General features: G+C 34.2%; 1 long non-coding RNA gene across 1 annotated transcript; it reads left to right on the top strand.

Moving 5' to 3' along the window:
- Window positions 1-710: 710 nt before the first annotated feature.
- Window positions 711-1,584, top strand: LOC143227273 (uncharacterized). Its single transcript, XR_013014977.1, has 2 exons — window positions 711-1,184; window positions 1,380-1,584. It is a non-coding gene; the product is annotated as an uncharacterized LOC143227273 (long non-coding RNA).
- The last annotated feature ends 24,048 nt before the right edge of the window (window positions 1,585-25,632 follow it).

The raw sequence follows: 25,632 nt of genomic DNA, 5'->3' as shown, positions 1-25,632 counted from the left end.
CTGATCCAGACGAAGTAAATTCTAACATCTTGATACGAATATTAGTTCCTAGCAACTTGAAAGGTTATTAATATTAGGCTAATAATTTTGTATTTAAATGAAATTGCCATTTCAATTTAGGTTAAAATTAATTCATTAATTTAGGTTCAATTAATTAATTCATTAATTAAAAATTTCATTAATTTCATTAATTGAAATGGAAATTTCATTTAAATACAAAATTATTAGCCTAATATTAATAACCTTTCAAGTTGCTCTGGGGCCTATTAGGCCCCACTTTCGTAGAGTGTTAATGTGAAACAACTTCTATAGTATTCTGCTATACGTGGTTTATTTGGATTTTATAAATAAAATAACAAACCCATAAGTTAATGACTTAACTAAGCCTGATTGTAGATTCTAGTTTAACAGATATCTTTGTCTCAGTAAATATGTTTTGATAAAATGCAGAACTTATTAATTGAAGAAATAGTGTTTTAGTCGTCGTGAAGACATTATTGTGTCGTATTATATCGGTACATAGTTTATAGTAATCACGTGAATGTTTGTTTGTGTTTTGTATTCTGTTGATGTTTATTTAAAAAATGTTAGAAATGTCTCTTGCGTTTCGTATTTTACAACTTTTTTCATAAATTGCCACCCAGTGTCTCAGCGGTATGTCTGGAGACTTACAACGCTAAAATCCGAGTTTCGATACCCGTGGTGGGCAAAGCACATATAGCTTATTGTGTACCTTTGTGCTTAATTCAAAACAACAACAACTTCTCATAAATTATTTGTTAAGTTTCAACTAACAATTTTAGAATCTTCATGTCGAGGTATATGGCACAGAAATGTTTCATATCTTAGAACTGCCTTGAAAGACAACTGTTTTATAATACTTTTACTACAAGCATAATATGTTGATAGGTTAATAATTTTCAAATATAACTACAGTGTATGAAAGAGTTAGCTTTAACTATTACACTTAACATAAGTTTACGACTGACAATGATTTTGTCATATTTCCACAGGCCGAGCTAAAGACTGCAAGTCGCCACCTGTTTCAGGACCTTGTACAGCTAATATTCCCAGTTATTATTACGACCCAGACAGCCACAAGTGTAAGAAATTTATTTTTGGAGGCTGTGACGGGAATGAAAACCGATATAGAAGTGAAGCTGACTGTTTGGCTGCTTGTTTAGGTAGTGTGAAGATATGTATTATATTTACAAACAGTACTTACAAGAAATATCAAAATGTATCTACTTTAATAACGTTAAATATACACCGCACGTATTATTTATATATCTATAATAGTTACTCGAGAACCAAACTTTAGAAATGCTTTTAATAAAGTAGGTATCTCTTATATATATGTGTGTTTATTTTTTTTTCAGGAACGTGAACTACTTGAATATTTTGGGAAAAGCTGACGTTCGTTGACGAGACGGATTTGATTTTTTATTACATTTCATTCTCAGATACAATTAAACATTTTTGTCTTGAGCACATTAATATTAATAACAGAACTTGATGTCTTATGGGTTATTGTAAATTGTTATTATAATACATGAAAATAAAATAATTATTTGTATAGTAGAATGGAACCTTATTAATTTATCTTTTTTATTATAATCTCAACAAGAAACGTGCATTTGAAAAATCTTCCTAACACAGCATCACTATCCAATAACCAACGGTTACTCACAACACTTCAGAATTCTTTAGTCATGACAACACCATCAATTCTCCCATTAAATTAACACCAATCTAAGTATAAAATTAAATAAATGTAGTTGGTAAATTATTAATAAGTCAGATAAATTTTACAATAGCTGTATACCTACTAGATGTCTAATAATAAACCAAAGCATGTTTGTATAACATTCTCACAGACCTACAGAAGATAATTCCTCTTCTACGTTTGTACCGTACTGAAGCTGAATAATCTTCAGTAGTTATCGGACATGACACTAGAGGACGTTAAATGTACTAATTTATGGTTTCGTTTGTTTTGAATTTCGCGTAAAGCTGCACTAGGACTATCTGCGCTAGCCGTTCCTAATTTAGCAGCTTAAGATCACAGGGAAGGCAGCTAGTCATCACCACCTACCGCCAACTCTTGTACAAATATAAGACATAGGCTCAGATCTACCACTAAATTAACTATTGTTAATTTACATTAAAGTTTCGAATTCCAATCAGAACTTCCAAAACCTCTTTATAATTAATTTATTCAAATACGTTTATAAAATATCAGTTATCTGGACCAACAGCGGGATATATCACAATCTAAACTACTAAAAACATAACTTCTCGAGATATTTTGGTCTTAAACTTGTAACTGTGGTTACAATAATCTCTTATATAGGAAGCCGCCCCGGCATGGCCAGGTGGGTTAAGGCGTTCGACTCGTAATCCGAGGGTCGCGGGTTCGAATCTCGGTCGCACCAAACATGCTCGCCCTTTCAGCCGTGGGGGCGTTACAATGTGATGGTCAATCCCACTATTCGTTGGTAAAAGAGTAGCCCAAAAGTTGGCGGTGGGTGGTGATGACTAGCTGCCTTCCCTCTAGTCTTACACTGCTAAATTAGGAACGGCTAGCATAAATAGCCCTCGAATAGCTTTGTGCGAAATTCCAAAACAAACAAACAAACCAAGCAAAATCAGTGACAGTATCTGGCATGATTGAAGCATCTGCAATGACAGTTGAACAATTGCGGGTATTGCGAACAGAGGAAAATTACAACAAGATATTTGATGAAGCTGAGAAAAGGTAACTTCCTAGATCTGGTGCCTATTGAACTACCACGCATTCACAGACCCCCCAGAAGAATAACAGGTGATGGCTCAGCACACCATTGTGCAACAGCTAGAGATTACTACAGGAGCCAATATTTTGAATTTGTGGACACAGTCATAGAACATCTGATCACTAGATTCAATGCTGACAACAATGACTTGAGACAATATCTGGCACTTGAGAACATGATCATATCTGGCAAGATGGACAACTCGGTTATAAAGTTCTATCTAGAAATCTCTGCACAACGGCTCGAGTTTCAGTTGCCCATGTTCAAAGGAACAACAAAAGCAGTATCTCTGAAAGGTGCGAAGGATGATTACTGTAACATGCACGAAACAAACCAGCAGAGGTTTAGTGAAGTGTTTCTTGTCATGAAAATTTTACTTGTATGTCCAGTATCCAGCTGCGACTGTGAACGCAGCAGCTTTTCTGCATTAAGATGGTTGAAGACGTAGTTAAGGTCAACTATGTCTCAGTGCTGCCTCAACCATGTGGCAGTTTGTCACATTCACAAAGATGAGGTGGACAAGATACATATAGAAGAGCTCATGAAATAATTCATAAACAGATCATCACAAAGGAGGTCTACGTTTGGGAACATGTAGACTAGAGGACTAAATGAATCTTACTTCAATGAAAAGTATGAATAATTATGTGTTACATTGTATTGATGTGTAATTTTCAACAGTTCGCAAAGACATTTTAATTATTTTATCAAACAACAATAACAGTTTTTCAGTATATATAAACTTATCAATGGTAATTACTAATTTTATTAATATTTGAAAACGTAATTCATGCAATGAAAGCTATTAGTAATCTTGTCAAGTATAATGGCCATCTTTTATACTGTGCAGTGTGCAGGAATAAATTCATGTGGCAGTTAATGTGTGACACATTTGTCTTTATTCTATTAACATTTTGAAAACTATTCACAACACCTCACTTATACAAACCTACATGGAAACCTTGAAGTATCGTGGCAACAAAATTACTCTGTGACTGCATGTTTACAGCTTTCAGGTTCACGTAATCAGAGATTACCAATTTGTAAATTGAACAGTAGCCATAAGTGGTTACAAAGTCATCCCCTATCGGGTGTAAAAAATCTACGCCCTGAACATAAGTATTACAATGCATTATTAATAAACAGTTCCATAATCACAACAATACAACAAGTACAAAGTGGTATTGAACCATGAAATGTATATAATATTTAACAAATGCATGTTAACTTGGTTTCTAGGTAACGGCCAAGGCTTGTTCAAAATGACAACAACGTCGTCATGGCAACTAAAATATTATTACGTTTTTATATTATTTTTCTAAATAAATTATCAACACAGATACAGATAACTTTGTTGTACTGCAATTCCAGGTTTAAGTGTTATAAGTTATAAACAAATCTCATGTTGTTTTTATTTATAAAATTCAAGCAAAACTGATATTGTAGAACATTGTAGAAGCAATTCTTTTGAGGTTTACTTCATCTAGGCTTGTCCAAGTTTAAATTACATTAATGTCGTTGTTAACCCTAAAATATTATTATGTTTTTAACTTCATGTGTTGTCCCTCGTCCGAACCACACATTACTTTAGGTCTTAACAGAACCGGAAATAAGCTATTGTTGCGTCTTGTGAATGGTCACCTCGTTATCTTGTTATAAAAATAACACGTGGTACTGAATTATAAAATACATATAATATCTCACAACTGGATATTTAGTTGGTTTCCAGGTAGCGGCCAATGCTTGTTTAAAATGACAAATATGTCGTCATAACAACAAAAATATTATTATTTTTCTAAATTTAATTCCAATAAAGATATCAACACAGATACAAATAATTTTGTTGTACTAAAATGTACTTGCAGTTTTATTTATTTATAAAATGCAAATAAAACTAGTATTGTAGAACATTGTACAAGCAATTCTTTTAAGGTTTACTTCATCTACGCTTGTCCAAGTTTAAATTAGATTAATGTCGTTGTTAACCCTACAATATTATTAGGTTTTCAATTGACTTGTTGTCCGGCATCCATAGTAACTCACAATCATATCAACAACTGACATCTCTCTTGGTATTTTAGACACTTCCTGCAAAGTGTGGTAATGAGTAATGTGGTAAATAACAAGTGTGGTAATGAATAATGTGGTAAATAACAAGTGTGGTATAAATTTATGTTTCTGTTTTCTCCTTTCAGAAACGAGCAAACGATTTTATCTTTCGTTTCATAAGCCAAGTGTATTAGGCGTTCGACTCGTAATCCGAAGGTCGTGGGTTCGAATCCCGGTCGCACTGTTTTTCAACGGATGTGGGACTTCTGCATGAGTTATCACAAATAAAATCTGTGTCTTTAATATGTTATTAACGAGCCCTCAGAGAAAAAAACTGGTTAAAAATGGCGTATAAATAAACCACAGTGACGTATTACTGTAATTTCACGTTCCTATTCTGTACTGTTTATTACATATGACTTGCTCAACTGTGAAACTGTAATCACTCAGTAATTTTTTACAGTACTGACTTTTTCATTCAGCGTTCATCATCTTGTAAAGTTTCATATTATAGGTCATTCGTGAACGTTATATTCAGTAAGTTACAATAAAATGATTGGATCATCTACAATGAACTGAGGTATATATTTCATTATCTCTGTGTATAACCAGAATTTACTGACAACAGTAAAGTTTTATTTATCTAAGAAGACAGATGCTTCTATTGATAAAAATTCAAAATAAAAACCAAAGAGTATTTCGTAAATAATAAAAATTTGTAACCGACAAAGATAGTTACGTACAAACCTGCTGTACAATTATACTCAATAATAGTACAGTAAACCAATGTCTGATACGCACATAAAATCAGTGCCATACGTTATACTGTTTTCTCGCGTTTTTATACGACAAATTTGTTTCAAATAGTTTTATTAGTATTTATTATTTATATTTAAGTATTTTCGTATTTCTCCAAGTTAAAAATATTCTCTTTAAAAGCATTTTTATTTACGTATACTATAGGATTACAATTATGTGTTCTCGATTTTAGTAATACAGAATGTCGTGATAATAGAAATACGTGTGGAGACGACGTAACATATTTTAAACGTAAAGGCACTTGAGAAAAATTTTATATACTATCTCCTGCCATCTAGCGACATTATTCAGAAGTACTTATGATTGGGTAACATGAAACAAAATTCATTTCATTTCGATTAACTCGAGATAATTCGTTTGAGCAAATGTTTATTCGTAATTTATGATTATGTTCAGGATTTATACTATTGCTTCACTTCATTGTTAATGTTTGGTTTCCAATGAATATATATATCATGAAACTACGGTAGTTACCAGTTCTTTAACAGTGCTCAATTTTTGTTTGTCACAAAGTGCGGTGCTATCCCTCAGTACCTAGGGATGGGCCAAGAAATAATGCTTACAAATAACTACTAAAGTTGAGTTATAGACTCATTTGAGTACCTTATTTGCAATAAGAAGCATTTCTCAGCTTCTGAGACTCCCATTAATATTTCAAAGTGTTGCTAATATGGAAACTAGCTAAAGAGACAAAGTGTTTATCCTTCCTTTTTGTATCACACGTATTTCTATATTTAGATAACAGTTTCATGTGTGAAAGAATTCCGAATTTATCCGAAAGATTTTATCCAACAGTCAGCACAGGAAACATGCTAACGAAACATTTTTCAACACCAGCAGAAACACGCAAGACGTGGCGCACCCAACTGTCACCTTACTGTATTTTTAGTGTACCAATGCGCACCCACCTGTCACCTTACTGTATTTTTAGTGTACCAATGCGCACCCACCTGTCACCTTAATGTATTTTTAGTGTACCAATGCGCACCCACCTGTCACCTTACTGTATTTTTAGTGTACCAATAATCAACATTCTTTATTTTCATTTTAGGCACAAATTTCGGGATCCTCAAAGACAGGTTAAGACCAGGGATTGGGATTGGGTTTTCTCGGGATTGTCCCATTTCCCAAACTTCAAATTCTTATCATAGAATCTATCGATATCCCTCCATATTTTGTGGTAGTCGGCGGTCTTTTCTTGCTTGTCGATCAAAACCGTATTCTTTCGTGAATGCATGTGTCAGTAATGTTCGTGTGTATTTATATATATGTATAGATGCCAACGTGTTTTTTGGTTTGTTTTGTTTGTTTTTGTTTTTTTAATGTCTCATAAAGCTACTCGGAGGCTCCATGTGCTAGCCGTCCCTAAATTAGCAGTGTAAGACTAGAGGGAAGGCAGCGAGTCATCACCACCCACCGCCAACTCTTGGGCTACTCTTTTACCAACGAATAGTGGGATTGACCGCAACTTTATAACGCCCCCACGGCTAAAAGGGCGAGCATGTTTGATGTGACGGGGATGCGAACCCGCGACCCTCAGATTACGAGTCGCACGCCTTAACACGCTTGGCCATGCCGGGCCTTGTTTTTTTGGTTTCTTTTTCGTATTGCTTAACCTAATATCCTATCACGAGTGGGTTAAAGAGAAAGTAAACTGAGCACATGCAGTTGATTTTCACCCAGAACTCCGACTAAGAGCCAGTTAAATGTTAAACCGAAATACCTTCCACGTTTTCTCCTCTTCCCGAAATTCTTGATTTAACTGAGCTTATCAGGTATGCGGGTATCAAGTCATCCTTTAAGTAATGCCCGATTTTAGGTTCAGAAAAAGAGAAAGGATTTCAAACACTTTTAATGTTATTTAATCAGTAATGTATGTTCCATTATTATTAATTACTTCCTGCCAACGATTAACAAGCTTCTGAATGTCACTTCTGTAAAATTCTCGGGGCTTGGAGAAAAAGAATGTAGAGAGGGTAGTTTTGGCATCTTCATGTGTTCCAAGCTCTTTTCCATCAAGATAGTTCTGCAAACTTTGGAATACATGATAATCAGATGGGAGAAGGTCTGGAGAATAAGGAGGATGTGGAAGTTTTTCCCAGTCTCGCTCTTCAATCTTTACAGATGTGATTCTTGCTGTATGGGACCATACATTATCCTGTTGTAACACAGCACCTTTACGATTGACCAAAGTAGGCCTCTTTTCTTTCAGTGTAACATTTAAGTGCTTGAATTGTTGACAATAGAAGTCTGATGTAATATCTTCACATTGAGTGGCAGCAACTCAAAGTGGATCACACCAACAATATCCCACCAAACACTTAACAAGACTTTCCTAGGATGGAGTTCCATTTTGGGCTGTACTTTATCCAGCTTACCTGCATTGAGCCATTTTCTGTGGCGCTTAACATTTCTGTAAAATATGCATTTTTCATCTCCAGTCACTAACTGTCCAATAAAGGTGAGTTACGTTCACGAGAGTGCAGAGAAGTACAAATGTTCACTCTTGCTCTAAGGTTGGCTTCTGTCAAATCATGGGGGACCCATTTTCTATGTTTTGACACCTTTCCAAGCTGTTGCAGATGACGGTGAACTGTGTAATGGGTTGAATTAAATTTCTGTACTACTTCTTCAACTGTTACAGCACAATCTTCATCAAGTGCAGCCAGCAGCAAGTCATCATTAAACTCAACAGGACGACCTGAACGTGACGCATCACTTAAGCTGTAGTCACCAGAACTGAACTTTCGAAACCCCCTTCAACATTTTCTTTAATTGAGACTCTGCATCTTAAACACCTTGAATGTTTCGTGTAGTTTCTACTGTATTGTTGCCCTTTTTAAACTCCTAAAGCATTATATACCTAATGTGCTCCTCAGACACATCCATCTTCCTAAGGGTTTATTTGATTAATGATCTGAAAATATGGAGTTGATTTAGTTTCTTTTATTTATTTGAACATTTTTATACATGTCCTAGTACATATTTTGGTCATTAAAGCCATCTACAAAGTCAGGAATGATGATGCACTTTCTATATTAAATTTTCGGGCATTATCGGATGACCTGATACATGTATGGTACAATACTTCATGGCCGTGGATTTGTGTGGTTTGGTTTGTTTTGAATTTCGCGCAAAGCTACACGAGGGCTATCTGTGCTAGCCGTCCCTAATTTAGCAGTGTAAGACGAGAGGGAAGGCAGCTAGTCATCACCACCCACCGCCAACACTTGAGTTACTCTTTTACCAACGAATAGTGGGGCTGATCAAAACATTATAACGTCCCACGGCTGAAAGAGCGAGCATGTTTGGTGTGACACGGCATTTTTAAGTTATTCTGAATCAACTCTCACTAAAAATGCAACAAAATCCAACCTTACCTGTTGCTACTGAGAAACTGTACAAAGTGACGTCACCAGAAGTAAAATCATCAGTTTCTGATACATCTTTGTTGTTCGTTACTCTAGGCCCACTAATAGTACATCTGTAAGTCTACAGATTTACAACGATAAAATCAGGGGTTCGATTCCACTCTGTGAGCTCACCAGATAGCCCGATGTAGCTTTGCTATAATCAAACACGCGTATACCCATTACTGTAAATCTGATGAAGACAAAATAATTTGTAACTAACCATTGACACTTTCAAATAAAACTTTCCAGCAAGTGACATTGACAAGTGATCCAGCCTTCAGTGTCTTTCTGGATTTTTCGTAACTTCAGAGGAACTAGAACCGTTATTTTTGTACGAATATACCGAAGTAGTTTTATTTGAGAAGTAAGAATTATTATTTATTTATCTACAGTTTACTGCACCCTGATACAATATACATGTAACAGTATAATGGACGCCACAGAATTAAAGTTGTTAATAAAATAGTATAATTAAAATAATTGAAATTACTAACAATACATGTTTTGATTTTTAACAGTGTAATTAATCGATATTTTCAAAATAAAATGCTACAGTATACAATTGTTTAACTGTGTCCTACTCGCATTGTTACAATTAGAAGAAAGAGGTATTACACCATGAAAGTAAACAGCATTTCATAACTGGACGTTAACTTGGTTTCTAAGTTACACCCAGTACATGTTTAAAATGACATTAACGTTGTCATGACAACAAAGATATTATTACCGTGTTTCTCCGATAATAACACCTAGTGTGATTTTTTCGGGATAGTTTTAATATAAGCCCTAGTTAAGAGTGGCAGGAAGAGGAAAGAAATAAAAAAAAATTAATTTATTAATTAGTTTAATAGTTAGTTAATTAGTTTGTTTAAGTATTAATCAGTTAGTTTAATAGTTTATTTTAAATGGTTAGTTTAATAGTTTAATAATAGTTTATTTTAAATGGTTAGTTTAATAGTTTTACTTTGTGACTTCATTTTTTTAATATATCAAAATAAGACATCCCCCGAAAATAAGCCCTAGTGTCATATTTTGGAGTTAAAATTAATATAAGCCCTGTCTTATTTTCGGAGAAACACGGTATGTTTCTTTAATTGAGAAGTTTAGGACAGATGATATTTAATGTGACACAAATAACTTAGTTTTACTAAATTGTGCTTTTAGATTTTGTTTTAAGAATCATTAATTGCTAAACTAATTGTTTGATTTATTTATAAAACTCAAGTAAAATGTGTCTCATTGAAAGTTGAAGAAGCAGTTAGATGTCACTATCAGCTTTATAGTAACGAATCAAAAACACGTGTGACAAAGATGTTTAACAGGTCTTCGTAGTTGTCTTTCAAAAATCTTTAAAAGAAATGTTGAAAAACGAAAGTACCAATCATCACAAGACTTTTATTAATGTGTTTATCACACTGAACTGGTTATATACTTTTACCATGTTGTGTTACATCAGACTAAAAACGTTCTGTCTATACAGTCAACACACATATTACAAAAACTTACTGTCAAGGTTTATGTGTGATATATTCAGTTTAATATAATAAATACGTGACTTGGAAAAGTGTACATTATATTAAAAGACAACAACTTTAATCCTACTTTAAAAAACATGAGATGATTTTCCTCTAACCAGACGAAAGTGTTTCACCAGTAGCTTCTGACCGATATTACTGAGGAGATAAGAAATATCTATACAGACAGAAAGATATTTAAATATCTCTTGAGAAACTCGGGAGAATTTAAAATATGTGATAATTTCGAAAGTCTGAACGCTGATAATAAGGAAATTTTCAATGTATAACACGTGACTATAAAGAAATGTCTGAAATCCAGCAGGTATTGATAGCATAGTTAACAATAGTTCTGTTTATAGCTTTTAGTATAACACATGTATCATTATAGATTCTTTTAATGACTATGTCGGTTACTCTAAAGTTTGTTTGTTTGTTGAAATTATGCACAAAACTATACAGTAGATTATTTATGTTCTTCCAACCACGGGTATCGAAACCTAGTTTCTAACGCTGCGAACCCGAAGACATACCACTGTGCCAAAGTGATTTGTTCATAAGTGGTTTGATAAAATATGTTTTAAAACTGTTGGGTGTTGGCAGGTACAACATTGTTGTGGGTAGTTTGTACGTAATAGCAAACGGATACCACTACTACTACTTGTATCACTTACATGTTAGGCCCTGGAATGGCCTGATGGTTAGAGTGGTGTAATATTTCACTTTATCCTCGAACATGCTCGACCTTTCACGCGTGGTGATATTAATGTGTTGTTTTGTTTTACTATTCGGTTAAAACAGTTCAACAGTTAGTGATAAGTGTTGTTAAGTTACTGTCTTTCGTCTATCATGTCCAATAGAGAGATAACTTATCATTAGCAGCTCTTAACTATATCGTCATAATAATCAGAATTGTGTAAGAAATAGCAAATTATTGTAATGGTTATTCTTCAGCAGACGTGTTCAATAAAAAGACAATGTTCCTGTAACTGATCAGATACTAGGTCATAGTTGAACATATGATGCTGACCCGTGATAACTGTTTCATTTACATTTCTATGATATAAGTTTACCACGTGATAATTGTTTTATTTACATTTCTATGATATAAGTTTACCATCTTTCCATCCCATAATTTTTGAGACACACTAATTTTTTAAAAATTTCTCTATAATCACGTTGTGAAACTTGAAAAGGGCCCCGGCATGGCCAAGCGTGTTAAGGCTGCGACTCGTAATCCGAGGGTTGCGGGTTCGCATCCCCGTCGCGCTAAACATGCTCGCCCTTTCAGTCGTGGGGGCGTTATAATGTGACAGTCAATCCCACTATTCGTTGGTAAAAGAGTAACCCAAGAGTTGGCGGTGGGTGGTGATGACTAGCTGCCTTCCCTCTAGTCTTACACTGCTAAATTAGGGACGGCTAGCACAGATAGCCCTCGAGTAGCTTTGTGCGAAATTCAAAAAAACAAACAAAACAAACTTGAAAAGAGTTAAAATTATTTGCATTAATACATTTCTTTTTGTTTGTTTAAAAATTTATAATAAACTCAACGAGCTCAGCACTTGATGATTCATAGAACTAAACCCGAAAGTACATATCAGTGAACCAATCTTATCTGTATCTGATATAACGACCTCTCTGGAATAATGTAGAAACTATCAGTTAAATAGGTCTGTTGTCATAGCGACGTAGCTGTAACTATGAATAAGTTTTGGTCGTAACCCAGATACCAAGATAACATCAAATATGAACTACTGTAAACCCAGATACCAAAATAACATCAAATATGAACTACTGTAAACCCAGATACCAAAATAACATCAAATATGAACTACTGTAAACCCAGATACCAAGATAACATCAAATATGAACTACTGTAAACACTTCATAGTGTAATACTTCTTTGTCCTTGTTGTAATAATGTGATTACGGCACATTTTCGCAGCATATACTGTAATAATTTTGTATCATTAATTATAGTACAACATGTATAGTATGTCAGTGTACAACAAATTATGGACAAACATAGTGTTATCTTACAAAAAATAACGTGGATATTGTACACTGTGGAAATGTTCGAAGTGACGTGAAGGTTGGATGACTTCTCAATATCAGTTGTGAGAAGTTTTATATAGATTTACATAGATGCAACATAGATCATGTGTATAGACAGTGAGTCAGTTCATCACCCATTTTAATTAAAATAACTGATAGGTTCAGTTGAAAAGATTCATTATGTTAGAAATAGTTCACTGAGAGCAGCATGATGTGATAGTTCAATAGATGGTCAAGGGGAGGTTGGACTTTACTAAGTGGTCCAGCGAACAGGAAGAAAACGTGAATAATTACTGTTTTAAATAATGTTACCAGATGCTAAAGTGCTGGAGATGGATGAGAATCATGATGCTTGTAATTTACTCCTGGGTAGAATGAGGTCGTTCTTCATGAGAAGTGAGTTTAAGAGAAAGATTTTCTATAATTAGAACTTGTTGAAGAAAGTTAGAAGCAGCAGGCAGAGTGACCACATGTGAGAAGAGGTCAAATGAAAGTCCTTTAATAATATAAAACAAGGAGTTGATTTAGTCATAAGGATGTTCCTGTCAACTGGCAGAGGAATGTAACTGGAGGTGACTTTCTGTTTAACAGATGGCATCTGGGTCTTCCAGGTAAAATGTTTGTCGAAAACAATAACATGACGTTTGGCTATACCCATAAGGTGAATGAAAGCATAGAATAATAATTAATAATCTGATAATATATATAGAATATATGTTTGCAGTCAATGTTAGTTTATATTATGGTGTAAACGTCATTTTGGCTTGGAGTTGTCACTCACTCTTGTTTCTTTGTTTGTTTTGAATTTCGCGCAAAACTACACGAGAGCTATCTGTGCTGGCCGTCCCTAATTTAGCAGTGCAAGACTATAGGGAAGGCAGCTAGTCATCACCGCCCACCGCCAACTCTTGGGCTACTCTTTTACCAACGAATAGTTGGATTGACCGTCACATTCGCCCCCACGGCTGAAAGGGCGAGCATGTTTCGTGCGACCGGGATTCGAACCTGCGACCCTCGGATTACAATACAGTATCAGCATTCTTTTTATTTCTCATCTTTTATCTATAACATGATCTTAACCAACTTATGACTTTGACCTACTGGTTTATACTATAATATTGATCAATGTTTTGGTTCTGTACAGTTAACTGACTGATGTATTCTTACACAGTTGACTTATATTATAATAGTGCTCCACTGCCTTCACAAACTGTTTTCTGTCGTGGTTACGTAATGGCTTGTGTTATAATTTTACCGACTAGCCTGTACCATGGTCTAGAAAAATTTTACTGTTCCCTATTTCTTCGTCAGACTGAGATGAAGCAACAAAATCACTTGATAATAACGAAACGCTCGGCAGTAGCTTTCAAACTTACTGTATTTGCCACTAGATGGCAAGACTAGTATCCACTCAAATGTTGAGGATTGTGAAGTGGGTAACTACATCCTAAATTTTCGCCAGATTGAAAAATACAAAAAAGTTGAAACTTTTTACCATATACATACCGTAAATATACCATATAATACCATATATCATATATATATATATCATATATATACATAGATATGCCATATACCATATAACATCAGTGAAATATTAATCACATTTGGGAAAAAAAACTTATAACAAAACAGAATATTCCAGTAAACATAGTACAGAAATGAAAGTTACGTACCACTACATTTAGTACATAAGTCTGGTTTTAGTTTTATAACATTTAAAAAAAGAGATAAAACAGAAAGAAACCAACATAAATGTTCAACACACAGAGAAACTAATGAATAGCAAAACTTTGTAATCTTCAGACAAAAAACGAAAGTTGTAAGTTTATTGTAACCATAGTTACGTGTTGACGACAAATATTTCGAGAAGTAAAGTTTTTAGTTTTCCGGGATTTTGATATGCCCCGTAATTAGTGCAGATAGCTTTATTAAATAAAAAAATATTTACATAAATTAATTATGAAGTGTTATTTTTCAAATCGTGATTTGAATTCGAAACTTTATTGTAGGACAACAGCACCTAACTTAGTTTTAGATCTTAGCCAAGAAATGTATTGTTAGAAATACCACCTTATTGTTAGCACCACATAGTGCATTGTTATTAAACCCAAACTTGTTTATTTACAGTGAAACAAAGTAACGGTTATTTATGTTATAGTTTAGAGTCCATATGAATTTGTTTGTGTCAGAGTATTAATCTACAGATATATAAACTGTATGGTATATAAAACCTAGAGATGAGTTTTTTATATAAATACAGAGTTATGTGTAAAGATGTTGAGACAAAAAACGATCCTTGTCGTTCTTTGTTGTTTATAACAATAATTGTTCCATACCATTACACAATGTAAACATCAACACTATGGTAACACTTCACTGATCCTGTTAACAACTGAATGAGTTAGGGTTAGAATACATATCATTCATTATAATTCACATATACTTGTATCAAGGGTATGTGGTAAGTGTTCTGATTGAATGAACATACTGATCAAATTTAAGGTTTGAAATAACTGCAATAGAAGTTACTCATATAATGTCCTAACTGTGTAGAAAGAAGATATAAAAGAGTTAGCATATATCACTGATATATCCTTGAAAAAAATTATTATAATAGTAATCCACAAATAAACCTTGACAAAAACAGTCTTTAACACTATATGTTAAGTATTGTTTTCATAGAACGGCCTTACAAACGTAGATAGTTGTCAGTAGAACAGATGATTCGTCACAAAAGTTTCACGTGATGCTGGTTAGACTCTCGGACACATTGCTGAACACTTGTAATGCTCTCCAAACATTGTCACGTACACCCTAGATTGTGATATCGAGATAAGACATTTGAAAATAGAAACAGAAGAGGCATTACGTCTAAACTGAATGATACCCATGTTAAGTATGTATGTTTATACAGCCTTCAGAATAGACAGAAGACAACCACTGATGTCAACCATGAGATAAACAACAATGGACGAGATGATGAAAAACGTCGAGATCTTCAGTATCAGGAAGACTCAACAGGAACGTTTTCAGTCGTGTAGCAGTAAAAAGACTTTACTTCGATCTCCAAACATTGTCGAGAGTATGAAATTTGCTAAAATGAACAAAACTGAACTTTTGATTATTGAAAAATATTTTATGGACGAATTGGTTCAAAGTTAAAATATTTGGCTCAAAGCGTAAGTTATACGTCCGGCAAAAGAAGGGTAAAAGTTATTTTAATTTGTAGCAGACACCATGAAGCATGTGGGTGGACGGTGTGATGGTTTGGGGTGTTTCTTTATGCTTAAAAGACAGGATAAATTTCTAAAATTGATAGAATAATGGACCACATAAGAACCATCAGATACTGTTCTGCCATGACATACCCAGTGTTTAGTGTGTTATTGGTAAAGGATTATATTTTCAAGAAGATAATAACTCAACACTCATCCAAGCCAGGTAGTAGTTACTTAGCTGATAAATAAACTGCTGGAGTTATTCAAGTTATACAATGTTCCCCACAGAGCCCCCATATCAACCAAATTAAGCAAATTTGGGATTTGATAGATCAAAAACTTGACAAATCGAAAGTTATTTCCATAAAACTTTATGTATTAGAAATACTTGGAGTGAAATCCATATGCACACTTTGATTAAATATGTTGCAACAATAGCTGAAAGATTGTCTGTGTTTGTTAAAGCAAAATGGAGACAAACAATTTAACTGTTTGTTGAACTCTAACACTTCCACAGAGTTTCTGTTGTACTAAATATGAGGATAAAAAAACTTAATAATTCACCTGTGATTTACCTTCCAGTGTTCTTTCAAAATAATCTGAAATCTAGTTTTTGATTCTACCCTAATACTTGTGCATAGTACTGTATATATGTTACATTTGAACATTTCAAATGTGTTTAGTTTATTTGTAAAACTTCTAACTACTAGCAACCATAATTGAAACGACCCTAACCGACATTTACTTTCATGTTTCAGGATCACGTTAGGCTTAACGTCTCTAGATGGAGAATCTTCACGGACTACGTAACAACCGTTATAGTTTATAGATGTCGCCCTTGTGTGTGTCACCGCTTGTGTTCAGTACTTTCAGTTCACTATATTTGTATCACAAGAAAGTACATAAAGAAAAGTAATAAATATCTATTGTTCTATATTAATTTTAGATTTGCTATAATATAATATAATATAATATAATATAATATAATATAATATAATATAATATAATATAATAATAGATTAAAACAATTCATTAATTAAATGCAAACTCAAGTGACTAATTAGTGTATAATTATTGTGTGTGTAGTTCAATACGTAACTGTATTTAAAGATCAGAACATCAGTAAGCTTACAGTGATCTAACATTAACAACAAAATGACAAACATGTTTATTTGTTTGTTTCACTATTTAAAGGTATTAAGATAGGAATATATTAGGTAATGAAGAACAATCTGTGTTAATTTCAACCGTTAGACGTACTTATAGAACGTATATTAAAGGAACTATCATGTGTTAGTTTAACAAGAAGAACATGAGACTCACACTTTATTAACATATTTCGATAATTAATCACTTATTTTTATAAGGTCTGTCTTTACTGGAGTTTGTATTGTACTGATAGGAAATCTGTATTGACAAACATACGATTCACTGTGCCTTTTCTCAAAATTGTATCCACTTTAATGTCCGAGTAATTTGACCCTTCGAATATCATAAAATTCAAATCATGTTGACCTTACGTTCTATTGTTCCTCTTCAATTATTTCTTGGAGGTCATTGAACTTTACCACTTTACATTCAAACTATTCTAACGTTATTAACATTACAACTAACGTTATCAAACCTGCGAACTAACAAAAACATTACAACTAACGTTATCAAACCTACGAACTAACAAAAACATTATAACTAACGTTATTAAACCTGCGAACTAACAAAAACATTACAACTAACGTTATCAAACCTACGAACTAACAAAAACATTATAACTAACGTTATTAAACCTGCGAACTAACAAAAACATTACAACTAACATTATCAAACCTGCGAACTAACAAAAACATTACAACTAACGTTATCAAACCTGCGAACTAACAAAAACATTACAACTAACGTTATTAAACCTGCGAACTAACAAAAACATTACAACTAACATTATCAAACCTGCGAGCTAACAAAAACATTACAACTAACGTTATCAAACCTGCGAGCTAACAAAAACATTACAGCTAACGTTATCAAACCTGCGAACTAACAAAAACATTATAACTAACGTTATTAAACCTGCGAACTAACAAAAACATTATAACTAACGTTATCAAACCTGCGAGCTAACAAAAACATTACAACTAACGTTATTAAACCTGCGAACTAACAAAAACATTACAACTAACGTTATCAAACCTGCGAACTAACAAAAACATTACAACTAACGTTATCAAACCTGCGAACTAACAAAAACATTACAACTAACGTTATCAAACCTGCGAACTAACAAAAACATTACAACTAACGTTATCAAACCTGCGAACTAACAAAAACATTACAACTAACGTTATCAAACCTGCGAACTAACAAAACATTACAACTAACGTTATTAAACCTGCGAACTAACAAAACATTACAACTAACATTATCAAACCTGCGAACTAACAAAAACATTACAACTAACGTTATCAAACCTACGAACTAACAAAAACATTATAACTAACGTTATCAAACCTGCGAACTAACAAAAACATTACAACTAACGTTATCAAACCTACGAGCTAACAAAAACATTACAACTAACGTTATCAAACCTGCGAGCTAACAAAAACATTACAACTAACGTTATCAAACCTGCGAACTAACAAAAACATTACAACTAACGTTATCAAACCTACGAACTAACAAAAACATTACAACTAACGTTATCAAACCTGCGAACTAACAAAAACATTACAACTAACGTTATCAAACCTACGAACTAACAAAAACATTACAACTAACGTTATTAAACCTGCGAACTAACAAAAACATTACAACTAACGTTATTAAACCTGCGAACTAACAAAAACATTACAACTAACGTTATTAAACCTGCGAACTAACAAAAACATTACAACTAACGTTATTAAACCTGCGAACTAACAAAAACATTACAACTAACGTTATCAAACCTACGAGCTAACAAAAACATTACAATTATTAAGTAATGCTGCTGAATAAATTATATTGTTATTCACATTATATTGTTAATAATGTGTTTATACTAATAATTTGTTTTCACTAATGATGTAGTTAGCATCATCTATTTATTCCATTGACTCATTCGACTGCTAGCGCCATCTCTTAAAATAACATGAAATAACAAATAAATATTTCTAGATAAATATTATGTTTAAAACCTATTTAAATAATTAAATTTTCAGCACTTAATAGCTAGCCTAATAATATTGTTTCAGATGTTCCAATAAAAGCCATATTTTTACGTTTCCTATTCACAAGTTATTCCAAAACATTGCCACTAGAGGGCAGCAGCTTACCAAACACACTGTACAAAAATTACAAAGTTCTGAACTACCTCAATTCAAAACAGTTGCTAAATAACGCATGCAAAGTTCCATAATCATATTGTTCTGTATTCCACAAAATGATAAAGCTTTGAAAATGTGCTTATCTTTTGCGTTAACACATAAACTTTTAGAGTACACATAATGAAAACTAATAGAAATATTTGAAGAAAATTTGCTCCTACGGTTTTGTTACTGAGTGTCATCACAGAACACGTACGTATGATTGTCGATTATCAATGTTTAGTGTACACAAAATACACCCAAGTTTCTCAGTGTAAATATTTGCCTCTTATTAAAGCTTCTGTATTGTTGAATAAATCAAACTTTGCTGTTGTTAATTAATAAAACTTGTGGCTAGACACAATAAATGTTGAAATAGATGATCCACACATTCTGTTATAACTTATTTAATATAACGTTAACGAATGTTCTACACTCTTACATGTTGTTTGTTGTATTAGGTTGAGGAATAATTCGTGAGCGTTTTTAAATAATTTCATTCAAGCATTACATGCAAGACTATACAATACTTCAATGCATGAACACATTACACCCAAAACATTTATTATGATACTTTATTTCATGTAATACCTAGGTATATAGTATGCATTGTTTTAAACAAAATTGCAAGAAATTAAATGCGAAAAGCAGATGGTGTCGAAAATGTTCGATTTTGTCCACTTGACATTCCATTTAATGAGCTGAAAATGAAAGCAAAAATTAAAGACATATGAAAATCAAACACACCATCTATTAGAGCAAAGAATTATCTACCAAATGACATGAAATATTTTGCGAAAGCATTTCATTTATGAATATATTTTGTTAACTTGAAAAAACGCTCACGAATTATTCCTCAACCCAATATTATTACTGAACAAACAGTTTTTAAATTCTGCTATATTAATGGCTCTGATCGCGACAAGCAATAAAGCTGGTATTAGTAATAATCGCCCAAAATCCATATATTTGTATTACAGTAGTTCACTGTTAAGGGTTATATTGACTTGTTTTCTAACTTATTACGTACTTGTTCAAAGAAACAATTTTGTTAATGGTATTTGTTCTTGTTGTAGAACAATCATTATAATAATTAACTAATACTTCGATTTTTGTGGATTTTATCACCACAGAGTAAAGAGCCAGAATTACGTTTAAAGTTCTATAATTATATTTCAATTGTTGTAACAAAGACACTCAATGGTTGTTTTGCTGTATCTAATTTTGTACTGACGGACTTTAAATAAAGTGCCTATCAAAAAGCACGTGGCGCCACCTGTTTGAATTATCTTGTTGTTACCAATTAGTGAGATTTCATTGTTATTATTATATATAGTTTGCCCACGGCACCAAAGGGCGGAGTGTGTTTTGTGGCAACGGAACGCAAACCATGAACTCTCGGGTTACTAGTCAGACCACTAACTTTTAAGCTACTATCAACACCCTTTTAAAAAAGAGATGAAGACCCAAGGTGCGGCACCGACAAAGAAAATGTAATTGTTCTTGTCTGTGATGGGCACAACACAAATAGCCCATTGAGTAGCTGTGTGTTTGACTACAAACAACCAAGTTTGATATTTTGATATGTCAGTGATTAATTTAAGAATTTTACATTGATGTTTTGACAAATAATTCCGATAGATGGCAATATGATATGACATACCGTGAGAGTTTGATTTATTGAATCCCAAATTCCTCACTTAAATATATATATATATATCTGGTATATGAAACAAAACATAGCAGATGATATTATTTACAATTTATAAATACCATTAAGTGGCATTGTTGTAGAAAAGTATTAAAGACAAAATGAATATGACGTCAGATTCTTCATCCATGCGATTATACATAGCTTATTTTTTACGTTGTCCTGAATTCTGAGATTTCTATCTCGGCAATAGCGTTGAAAAAAAAGAGTACAAATAAAAAAATAGAATCCCTTTTAACTGATATAACTTAGTGACAAATTGTGGGTCGAATGATTGATTAAGTTTCATATTTATTATTAATATTTCTAGCTCCTTATTTAGTGAATAATTTAAATAATTTATGGCTCAAACCCAAAGATCAGTCGAAACGTTAACCCTACAAATATGTTATATAATCCTTTTTAACTGCGAAATTTTCTTTTCCAATCATCTCTCATTGAGCAGACAAAGTGATGCGCTCTGGCATTCCCCGGAAGGCAGTGACTAGTGGGACACAAAAGGCAGCGACTAGTGGGACACGAAAGGCAGCGACTAGTGGGACACGAAAGGCAGCGACTAGTGGGACACGAAAGGCAGTGACTAGTGGGACACGAAAGGCAGTGACTAGTGGGACACGAAAGGCAGTGACTAGTGGGACACAAAAGGCAGTGACTAGTGGGACACAAAAGAAACATTTTGAAATTCTATTTTTACATGCTAATTCTTTTTTCAATTTCGAATGTAAAAATTGACAAGAATGTTCGAGTAGAGGGTGAGGCCATTAAAAATTAAAAAGAATGTGGGTGTGAGAGGGTGAGACCATTGAAAATTAAGAAGAATGTGGGTGTGAGAAGATGAGACTTTAAAAATTGAAAATAATGTCGGTGTGAGAGTATGTGAAATCATTAAAAATTAAGAAGAATGTGGGGGTGAGAGTGTTTGAGATCATTAAAAAGAATGTGGGTGTGAGAGGGTGAGACCATTAAAAATTAAGAAGAATGTGGGGGTGAGAGTGTTTGAGATCATTAAAAATAATGTGGGTGTGAAAGGGTGAGACCATTGAAAATTATGAAGAATGTGGGTGTTTGAAGATGAGACTTTAAAAATTGAAGAGAATGTGGGTGTGAGAGTATGTGAAATCATTAAAAATTGAGAAGAATGTGGGTGTGAGAGTATATAAGACAATTAAATATAAAGAAGAATGTAGGTGTGAGGGTATATGAGACCATTAGAAATTATGAAGAATTTGGGTGTGAGAGGGTGAGACCTCAAAAATTAGGAAGAATGTGGGTGTGAGAGTATATAAGACAATTAAATATAAAGAAGAATGTAGGTGTTAGAGTATATGAGGCCATTAGAAATTATGAAGAATTTGGGTGTGAGAGGGTGAGACCTGAAAAATTAGGAAGAATGTGGGTGTGCGAGTATATGAGACCATTTACGTTAAGACTGTTTTTATCCCTATATTCAGTTCTTCTCTAATTTTACTTATGTTTTAAATATTCTGACCTATTCTTTATTGTGGCCAGTAAACATAAACACAAAAATGCTCTGTATATATTTTTTTATTTTCAACTCAATTTCTGAGATTTACGTTACCATATTCCTAACTATATATTTGGTAAAGATGTTGCTGTTTTATTGGTATTATTAAGTTTCGCTTTCGGTGGCTACACACTATAAGTGACTGGTGTGGCCTAGTGTTTAGTGCGTTTATCTCCGCAAAGTGCTAGTTGCGAGATCGAAACCCTTCATTGAATATTTTAGAACGTGTAAACCTCAAATAGCGAAAGACAAAAAATAAACGTTCTTTACGTATATTGGGCAGTGACTGCGGTGACAATAAATTAACCTCTGTAGAATTGCACATAACCTTCCAAAGTATGGGATTATAAGTTGACGACAGACATGTGACTTTGCTCAAAATAAATAAACGTTCATACTTACGAGGTGTAAGGATACATCTCAAACTGAATAGCTGGACCGGGCGTAGGTTTCAGGTAGTTAACATGCCGAGCTGTGGCTCTGTAAATCCGAGACTCCAATCTGAAGTTTGCCACTTAACCCTCTTTGTAGTTTCAGTAAATGAGGATATGAGAAACCCTCTCGAAATAAAAATGTATCTCAGAACAGCTGGTATGAGTGTTGACACTTTAGTGATAAGCAGAGAACAACGTTTCGACCTTCCTTGGTCATCATCAGGTTAAGAAAATAAAGCATACCAGCGGTTTTGTGATACAAGAAGATATTCTGTTAAAAGCTTGAAGCTTACAACAATTAAACAGAGATTCGATCCTCAGCCTGGGAACAGCACAGACAGCCATTTGTGTAATAATTTGAATTTCGTTTATTTGGACAAGATTTAAAATGGTAAAAACTAATTCAGTATCAAGGTAAATACCACTCAGTGATGAATTACCTAAAATGAAACAGTGGAAAAGTGAGTGAAACTTTTTAAAAACTGACTTAACCTCATCCTGCATAAGGTGAAGTACATTAGCCTGGCATTAGGGCCGCGGTTTCAAATCCCCTTCACACCAAACATGCTTTTCCTTTTAGCAGTTGGGGTGTTATATTGTTACGGTCAATCCCACTATTTGTTGGTAAAAGAGTAGCCCAAGAGTTGGCGGTGCGTGGTGATGACTAGCTGCCTTCCCTCTAGTTTTACACTGCTAAATTAGGGACGGCTAAACGAAAAGAAACAAAAATACATTATATTTAAATATATGCTTCAGACTCACCCCAACCTGCATATGGTGGAGTACATTGACCAATGATAGTATTTCAGGTACAACTCATAGTGTCGAATCAATTTAACTGTTAATAAACCAACGAAGAATAAAACATTTGATTATTTAAGTTCGAAGTTTACACATTGTCAGGTTCCGTACATTAGCGCACTGGTCTTTTTATGTATTTATGTATTTTTCAAACAAAAAACTTTAGTAATTCAGTTATTTTGATCCCCTATGGCAAAATGGTATGCCTGCGGACTTACAAGGCTAGAAACCGAGTTTCGATGCTCTTAGTGACCAGAGTTTTGCGCTTAACCACAGTCAAACAAATCATGGTTTTTAGATCTTGACAACCTGAAGCAGGGGCGTAGATCCTGGGGGGATGGGTGGAATACATCCCCCCTTCATATGGTGCATACAATCATCCCCCCTACAGTTTGGTCTGTTGAATTGTTTTATTGCATCATAGGCCTACAAATTGTATGTTTGTTCTTGTGATTCTCGTGTTCTTACCAATCAAATTACATAATTAGGCCTAGATGTAGGCTTCTTCAGTAGCCGAAATGTACATCTTTAATATATGCGTGCTTCTAAGCTTTTCGATCTAAGCGATAGTTCGAAAGTATCAGTCAGTAGGCCTAAGTATACATGCAAGTATCGTGGCAACAAGATTACTCTGTGACTGCATGTTTACAGCTTTCAGGTTCACGTAATCAGAGATTACCAATTTGTAAATTGAACAGTCCACATAAGTGGTTACAAAAATCATCCTCATCATCGGGTGTAAAAAATCTCCGCCCCTGGTCTGTAGGTTAAGCGGAGAAAACAAATATCTTGGTTTGAGGTCTTATATAAAGTAATCAAAAAGAAAAGATTGACATTGTGATAAGAAACACCAACATTAACCCTGCTACGATTCACCCCTATAAGGAAAAGAAACATTCAGATAATAACATTAATGTTAATACTGTGGTAATCTATCCGTGATATGGAAAAGAGAGTAGCTTTTTGATATAATAAATCTGACATCAACTCTGTATTGATACACCTTGAAGAAAGAGGAATCTCAAAAGGACTCTAGTTTTGGTCTTTTTGTACTCATGCTTACATTATAATTCTGATCTTTTGGATATCTAGATTATGTTACCTCTTTCGAATAGATGTTAGAATGGAAACTCATTACGTTTTCCTGGCTGTATAAGTTGGCTCTTCAGCTTGACAAAAGAACTGTTTCTCGCAGACTACAGAGGTGCCTTTGTTCAACGTATTTTATTTCATAACCACGGTCTTCTGCGTTGAGTTTGTGTCGCCATACAACCATTTTCCTCGCTGAACGGGGCCCGGCATGGTTAAACGTGTTAAGGCATGCGACTCGTAATCCGAGGGTCGCGGGTTCGCATCCACGTTGCGCCAAACATGCTCGCCCCTTTCAGCCGTGGGGGCGTTATAATGTGACTGTCAATCCCACTATTCGTTGGTAAAATAGTAGCCCAAGACAAGAGTTGGTGGTGGGTGGTGATGACTAGCTGCCTTCCCTCTAGTCTTACACTGCTAAATTAGGGACGGCTAGCGCAGATAGCCCTCGTGTGGCTTTGGGCAAAATTCAAAAAACAAACAAACAAACAATTTTCTCTGGACGAGTTGATGTTCTTTGTACAACCGCTGTCTTCTGTGGACGAGTTGGCATTGTTTGTAGAGCCGCTGTCTTCTGTGGACGAGTTGGCATTGTTTGTAGAGCCGCTGTCTTCTGTGGACGAGTTGGCATTGTTTGTACAACCGCTGTCTTCTGTGGACGAGTTGGCATTGTTTGTAGAGCCGCTGTCTTCTGTGGACGAGTTGGCATTGTTTGTACAACCGCTGTCTTCTGTGGACGAGTTGGCATTGTTTGTACAACCGCTGTCTTCTGTGGACGAGTTGGCGTTGTTTGTCGAGCCGCTGTCTTCTGTGGACGAGTTGGCATTGTTTGTACAACCGCTGTCTTCTGTGGACGAGTTGGCATTGT

The sequence above is a fragment of the Tachypleus tridentatus genome, chromosome 9 (assembly GCF_004210375.1).
Source record: "Tachypleus tridentatus isolate NWPU-2018 chromosome 9, ASM421037v1, whole genome shotgun sequence".
Lineage (NCBI taxonomy): Eukaryota > Metazoa > Arthropoda > Merostomata > Xiphosura > Limulidae > Tachypleus > Tachypleus tridentatus.
This window is presented reverse-complemented; position numbering and strand designations above follow the sequence as displayed.